This window comes from Musca autumnalis, unplaced genomic scaffold (assembly GCF_047663935.1).
Source record: "Musca autumnalis isolate F117 unplaced genomic scaffold, ASM4766393v1 scaffold_3, whole genome shotgun sequence".
Taxonomy (NCBI): Eukaryota; Metazoa; Arthropoda; class Insecta; order Diptera; family Muscidae; genus Musca; species Musca autumnalis.
In genome coordinates this window covers 122,428,725-122,437,135 of record NW_027411866.1, presented here as the reverse complement: position 1 = coordinate 122,437,135, position 8,411 = coordinate 122,428,725, and positions in this window count along the sequence as shown.

The window sequence follows — 8,411 nt, the reverse complement described above, 5'->3', positions numbered from 1 at the left end:
CTTCTTTAGGGGTATACAACTTTTCCCCAGAATTTTGTCGGTATCGGTCCACACCTTCATATAGCCCCCATAGAACGGAACATCTCGGTTTTCGGTATTTTCAAGGTTTTAGCTTCATTATCCTACCAAAATGGCTGAAATTTGGTATTTAGACTTCGTTGGGGTATTCAAACTTCCCCTTTAAATTTGTCGGTATAGGTCCACGCCTTCATATAGCCCCCATGGAAAGGTACCTCCCGATTTTTCGTATTTTGAAGGTTGTGTCTTCAATATTCCACCAAAATGGCTAAAATGTGGTATTTAGTCTTCAATGTGATATAAAACAGTTCACCAGAAATATGTCTGTACAGGTCCACGTTTACATATTGCCCCATTTCTGACTAAAATTCGTCGGTATAGGTCCACGTTTCGATATAACCCCCATAGAACGGTACCTCCCGATTTTCGTAACACTGAAGATTTTGACATCAATATCCAACCGTAATGGCTCAAATTCGTTATTTCGTCTTCCAAGAGTTATAAAATATTCCAGAAGAGTATTATCAGTATAGGTCCACGTCTTCCTATATCCCCATAGAAGCGTACTTCTTGATTTTCGGTATTTTTTAAGTTTTAGCCACATTCTCCTACCGAAGTATAGGAAATTTGGTATTTAGTCTTCTTCGAGCCTAAAAACTTTCCGTCAGAAATTTTTCGGTATAGATCGCCGTTTTGAAATAACCCAAATAGAATGGTTCCTCACATTGTTTTACCGAAATTGCTGAAGTTTAGTATTAAGTCTTCTTCATACTCGAAAGGAAACTAATTATTCCATTTTACTTCAATACCACTTGTGGTGGAGGGTATAACAAGTTCGGCCCGGCCGAACTTAATGCCGTTCTTACTTGATATATAAACGTTTTGCGGTGTCCACTAAAATTCCAAAACGAATGGACCGATCATCATATATGTTTGTGGGCTTATTAAGTACCTAATAAACTAGCTTTCGGACGAGAGACTTTTAAAAATATATTTTTTTTAAAACATGGTTAATAGCCAAATTCAACATTAGATTTTTTACAAAAAATTGGCCGTTTTTGACCACTAATCGGTCGAAAAACGTTTTTATAGAAAAATTCTCATTTTTGAAGACAAGAGTTCGATGTATTCAATAAGCCCATTTTCAAAATACCGAAAATCGGGAGGTACCGTCCTTTGGGGGCTACATGAAGGCGTGGGCATATACCGACAAATTTCAAGGGGAAAGTTTTATACCCCCAACGAAGAATAAATACCAAATTTCAGTAATTTCGGTGTGATAATGAGGCTAAAATCTTCAAAATACCGAAAATCGGGAGGTGCCGTTATATGGGAGCTATATCAAAACGTGGACTTACACATACAAATTCCTGTTGGAATGTTTCTTACCTCTGCCGAAGACTAAACACCAAATTTCTATCATTTCGGTTGGTTATTGTGCCTAAAACTTTCAAGATACCGAAAATCGGGAGGTACCGTTCTATGGGGGCTATATCAAAAAGTGGACCGAACATCCCAGTCCTCTGGATTGTACACCATCAATAAGTACGTGTACCAAAATTGATCCACCTACGATAACTCCTTCTATTTTTGGCCACAGTAAATATGAACTCGCGACATAGTGCAACGTAATTCCAATCTTCTTTATGGGTATTAGTATTATAACTTTCCGACTTTATTCAGAAAATGTTTTTTCTATTCCTTATTAATAACTAAAATAACTTTTAATCCATGTAAATATTGAAAAAGGTCACACCCAAACCGTTTTAAAATTATTTTTTTGGGAAATAGACTCCGGTTCTTCTGATTAGAACCAACCTCATTGAATTTACAAGTACCGTTACATCTAACGGTAGGAGAGGAACTGTTAGTTACATTTTTGTGAACATGTAGGGTAGAGTGATTTTAAAAAATCGATGTCGGATTTTTTTATGCAGCACCCTCCTAAAATGTTTAGTTTTGTTAAAAATTAAGATTGCCAAAGTTTTAGCTCTGACCCGATTTTCAAAATTTTTTGTAGGGTTACTTGTTTAGCCAGGACTGGTAAACTGTTTTCATCGATTGGACAATGAATGTGGTCAGTAGAGTGATTTTGTGAAAATTCGCCTTTGGTCCCATACAAATTCGCCATTGGCCCCATACAAATTTTAAAGAAATAGCCCTACAGCCCACATTTATTATCCAATCGATGAAAACAGTTTACCAGTTCTTTATAATGGCTAAAAAAGTAATCATACAAAAATTTTGAAAATCGGGTCAGATTTTAATATCATCTATATAAAGGGCCCATGCAAATTTCTGAAACTACAATGTTCATAGATGAGAAAAATCAAAAAACAAGAAAATTATGTTCATAAATTTTACGGTTTTTATACCCACCACCATAATATGGAGGGTATAATTAAATTTGTCATTCCGTTTGTAACACATCGAAATATTCATCAGAGACCCTATAAACTATATATATTCATGATCAGGGTAAAATTCTAAGTCGATATTACCATGTCCGTCTGTTGAAATCAAGATACAGCTCGCAATTTTTAAGTTAGAGCTTTGTAATTTGAAATTGAAGTTTCTATTACTCCTAGGATGTTTGGGCTATACCGATCCCCCATAGAACGCTACCACCCGATTTGCGGTATTTTTAAGGTTTTAGCCTCTTTATCACTCCGAAATGGCTGAAATTTGGTACTGATTCTTCGCTGGGGGTATAAAACTTTCCCCTATAAATTTTTCGATATAAGTCCACTCCTTCATATAGCTCCCATAGAAAAGTACCTCTCGATTTTCGGTTGTAGGGTGCTGTTGTAGTTTGTGGCCACAATAATCCATCGAAATGGCTGAAATTTGGTATTTAGTCTTGGGGGTACAAAACTTTCCATATAAAATTTGTCGAAGACTATATACCAAATTTCTGCCATTTCGGTCGGTTGTTGTGGCCACAATCTTCAAAATACCAAAAATCAGGAGGTACCGTTGTATGCGGCTATACCAAAACATGGACCTATGTTGACAGCTTTTGGTGACCACTAGGATCCTCAAATGTAAAATTGCAGGTAGGTATCGGGAGGTACCATTATATGGGGGCTATAGCAAACCGTGGGCCAATATAGCCCGTCTTCGAGCTTCACCAAAATCCCACCTTTACATTGATGCAAACTAGGTTGGCGTATTTGGCCAAACAAGGGAGACATCACAAAAGTTGTTTTTAATTTGTTTTTGTTATCACGGTACGGTCAGAATTTTGATCGAATATTTTGGGGTTTGATGGGGGTCCCACAGGAGAAGAACTCTATTGATTTTGCTGGTGCTCTGATATTATTCAAGTGTCGGAATGGTTAAAAACTTATGTGGAGAAAATTCAAAGATTTATTTATTCCAAAAGGAAGCATCATTAATGGAAAAAGAAAAGATCTCATTTACATTGATGCAAAAGTCGGTAAGGTATTCCATTTTTTGTAATCACGTTGCAGATCGCTAATGGGGGTCTCAGAAAGGTGAAAGCAAAAACAGAAGTGATGGTTGGATAATATTCAGGGGTCGGAATGGTCTTTGTATTTATGTGGAGAGAAATTTAGAGTTTTATTTTTATGTGAATGTCTCCGCTTCTAGAAGGGGTATTCCAAAAGGAAAGAAGAAGAAAATATCACCTTTATAATGATACAAAGTAGGTTGACGTTCATTTTATTTTTTTTTTTTTATTTGAAAAGTACTGACGAATATCAGAGCGTTTCAATAAAAGTAGCATATATAAATAAAGACATTCTGAGCTTAAATTTGTCCCAAATGTCCAACAGAAGCAGAAATATTCGCCATGGAAATAAAATTCCATAATTTGGAAATTGTCTTTTTCTACATGGCTAGTATTTGACCGATTTTGGTAACGAATCGAATTTACACCTTTCGGGCTGTTTTCTTAAGAAGTATGGGCTTGCCCCCGAAAAAACTTTTACCGTCGCACAGTGGATCCAATTGTATGGAGAAAGTGGCCAAAAATATTTAGAATGTAAAAATCAACCCAATGCGCCAATGCTGCGCAGAGTGTTCCCCTCTGGAGGGGCTATACGGTAAGAATTGTTTTATGCTGTTAATACAAAATGACATGAACAAAGGTCCCGATTATTTTATGAAGCAAAAATAGGCTTGGGGAAACAAAACAATCTCCAAAACAACATAAAATCCAACCAATTTAGCGGATTAAAAAAAATCTATATTTTTGTCTGAAAATTGGTAAAGTTTTTAATATAGAGCTTATAGCATTCTTCCTGGAAGGCACGTACCGCCAACGTAAGACTAATTTGGAAGAAGATTTATTCATCTTGCCACTGATGCCAATTATGTTAATGTACGTGGTCAGATAACAGAGTTATACGCTAATATATCCATAGGAACCCTATTCTAGGGCAGCTTTAGTCAGCCCCTGACCTTCTTAGGAAAATTATTCCCGTTGTGGTCACTGGTGGGCATCATGACTAACACCTTAGGTCAAATTTAAGTATATGATCGAATTAGCTTAATTAAGCTATTACCTTCTCCTTCAAAATCCACTATAATATTTTGCTATACGTATTAGTTTCGCGATATTTTGAATCTTACTATTTGAATAATTACTTGCACTTAAAATATAGGTTGTACTCCCAACAAAAAATATTAATCAAGTGTTCCGAATTTTGAAGCTATACTTAAGAAGATCGCATTCAAATGAAAAAAAAACTAATATATTTTTAAAAAGGCCCATGGCATAGCTGTCAGATTTGCCAGATGTTGTACCAAAATGTTGACATTCATTTTTTTTATTTTTGGCCAATGGGTGGATCCACTTTGCGTCGTAACTGATACAGCGAATGCAAGTTGTTTCAACAAAAATCAAAGCGTTTCGAGAGCAGGTCTTAAAGTGAACTTATCCGAAACTTTGTGTGGGAGGTAACCGAAGGAGTGGACAAATATAGTCTATATTCGAACTTGATCTATATCTGATAGATAAATTAGGATGTGTAAAATATGAACCAAATCGGATACTCCCTTCATGATTTATCGTGCGCACAATTTTTCCGAACATTATTGAACTTTTACCTGAAGGAGTAGACCAATATGGCTTATCTTCGAACTTAAACGAATAGGCAGATCCTTTCGAGAGTTATCGAATCGACAGATACGTTCGAGAGTTATCTTACGCTCCAACCACTACACACGGTGTCATAGGGGATTTTGCACCTTTCAGCCTATTTCTCAGGACTCAAATGGACTTGCCCCTGATGAAGCTTGTACCGTCGTAGGGGACAGTGAATACAAGTTGTTACAACAAAAATCAAAGCTATTCGAGACCAGGTCCTTAACTGAACTATTCCGAAATTTTGTGTGGGAGATACCCGAAGGATCTAAGTCGGTTACTACCCTTCAAGATTTATCGTGCGCACAAATTTTCCGAACACTTTCGAACTTTTGTGGGGGAGGTACCGAATGAGTGGACCAATATAACCCATCGGAAACGGATTTCGTTTAAACATACTTGGGGTCTAAAACCATTATAACCCACATTTGGAAACTGTGACTTTGGGTTATGATGACGTTATTATCGCCGTGGACTTCAATTAAAATATTATTGTTGACTCTACTCTTTTAGATAATATGTTAACGATCTAGCGTACTCTCGATGGAAATGATTCAAAACTCCGGAACTATACGAAGAATTTCGACATGCTAGAAGGGTAGTTAATCGATATATTAATGCTGCAAAAAGAGAATATTACTCCACGAAATTCAGTTCAGCTAAAGACTCGAAAAGTACGTGGAAGGCCATACGTGATATTGGAATTGGGAAACCTAAGTCATACACAAAGTACCAAGGAGACTTGGATGATTTAAATAAAAAATTTGTCGACATTCCTACTATTACTACTGATTTTTCATTTTATGGATACATTATGAACAAACAGAAAGTCCTCCTATTTCAATTCTTTGCTATTTATCAAAAGTTCCTGAAAAAATATTGCATTCTCAAAAGTCCGAGTACCTCCATAATGAATCAATGTTGTCTGATATGCAATCTGGTTTTCGTCCCAATCACAGTTGCATTAGCGCCTTATTTGAAGTGTCAGAATCCATTAGAAGTGATATCGATGATACTAAAGTCAGCTTTCTCGTGCTTCTCGATCACTCTAAGGCCTTTGATTCTGTCGACCATTTATTTTTATGTATGAAGCTTAAAAGTTTTTTAAGTTCTCATCTACTGCGTCAAGCCCTATAATGTCTTACCTCAGTGGCCGACTACAATCAGTCTATGTTGAAGATTCAAATCTAATCCACTGTTAGTTTCCAAGGGAGGCTTAATAATAGGACCATTATTGTTTTTCTTGTATGCTAATGATTTACCCCTTTAACTGATTCATAGTAAAATTGTTATGTACGCCGATGATGTACAAATTTTTTAAGTGATTATGTTAAAAATTCCAGCGATTGTATAACAAAACTAAATGAAGACCTTTCTAACGTTTTCAAGTGGGCCTCTGCAAACGGTTTACTGTTAAACCCACAAAAATCGAAATGTCCTGTCATCCACAAGAATAAACATTTTTCTCTTCAAAATACTGACATTTTCATAACAACAAAGAATTTCTGTTGTTTCGAACGCAAAAAACTTGGGTGTAATTTTTAACCGCTCGCTAAGTTGGTCGAACGATGCTAACGTTGTTGCAGGACTAGCATATGCAAAGCTGTGTACTTTAAGGACGACACAATCATTCACACCTCTTAAAATTCGATTACTATTGGCCAAAACTTTCCTAGTACCACGCCTAATTTATGGTTGCGAACTTTTCACCAACTCCGATTCATTAAGTCAACGAAAATTAAATGTTGCTTTCAACAACATTACTCGATATGTATATGGCTTGAAAAGATCGCAGCCTGCTTCGCTTCTTGCTTATACACTTTATGACTGTAAATTTAAAACATATCTTCCAATTATATACCTGATATTTCTGACCAAAATCATAACCGGTCAAAAACCGAAAAAACTCTACGACAAATTAATTTTCAATCGGCGAACAGCACTTCTATATCTTTTCTATAAGTCTTTGGAATACTCTCCTCCATAATATCCAAAACATCAACAATGCGTTTCTATTTAAAAAATGATCTTTAATTTCTTACCCTCGATAAATGTTTAGAAACTTGTTAATACTTTTTAATTTTTCTTTTAATTTCTATTAAAAATATGTTTGTACCAATTTTTAATTTTGATATTTTTTATTTCATTAATTCATTTCTCAATTTATATTAACTTTAAATTATTAAATTATTATTTAAATCAAATTGTATATTTTTATATAATCCTGCACTATAATTATATAAATTAATTTCTTGTTGTGTAGATTTTCAATAAATAAATAAATTAAAATTAGACCGTTTGAAAGTGTATATATACCCTCGTTAGCATAAATGCTGAGGGTATAAAAAGTACCCAAATGTCATTTTTTTGTCAGTATTAACATCCATCCATTTCCGAAGAATTCATTTAAAATTCTCAAAACATACATTTCCTTTAAACGTAATATAGACATATTCCCAATAACTAGTCACTCATATGTAATTACGTAGGACGGGAGTTTGTTATATTTCACTTCATATAAAATTATTTGTTATATTTTTCTACAGAAAATATGATAGAATATAATAAATTACGAAGTACTTCGCCAAATCTGCTTGTCTGTTATTTCAAGTACTTAAGTTTTGTAATATTTCTGTTAATGCCAACTGATAATACATTTCACTCAATCAACCCACATTAGTTACACTGTCTAATGCATTTAGAATTTTGCAAACAAAGACAAGTTGATGCTTTCGCATTAACAAAGCGGTGGGTAAAATTTTAGCATTAAAATCTTTAATATGAAAAAGGTTATGCTGTAATTCTTATACCCTCAGGAACGTGATATGTTTTAGACTAAATTCGAAGAAATATGAAATTAATATGTTTGAAAATGGATAACTAAATCCTATTTTCATAAGTTTTTTGAGAACTTTGCGGATTTTTGAAATAAACATAAAATCAAACATGTGTATATAATTGTCTATAACTGTAGACTGTAAGAAATAGTTTTGAATTACTTTGTTATTATATGTATGTGAGAGATTTGTATTCATGTGTGTGTGCGTGCATTTGATGGAATCCCTTCATTTTCGGTTATTTGATTATTTTTCTATGTTCGCTTGGATTTTCATTTCTTTTATTCGTTTTTTTTTTTTTTAGAAAAGAGATATAAAGGCCAATATCTGTATGAACGTGAGTATATGACGGGTGATGGTTTATTTGTCTTGAATTTGTAATGAAATTACATGTCAGTTGTAATAAGTATCATAAGCTTCGTATGTCATTTATTTGTGACAGTACT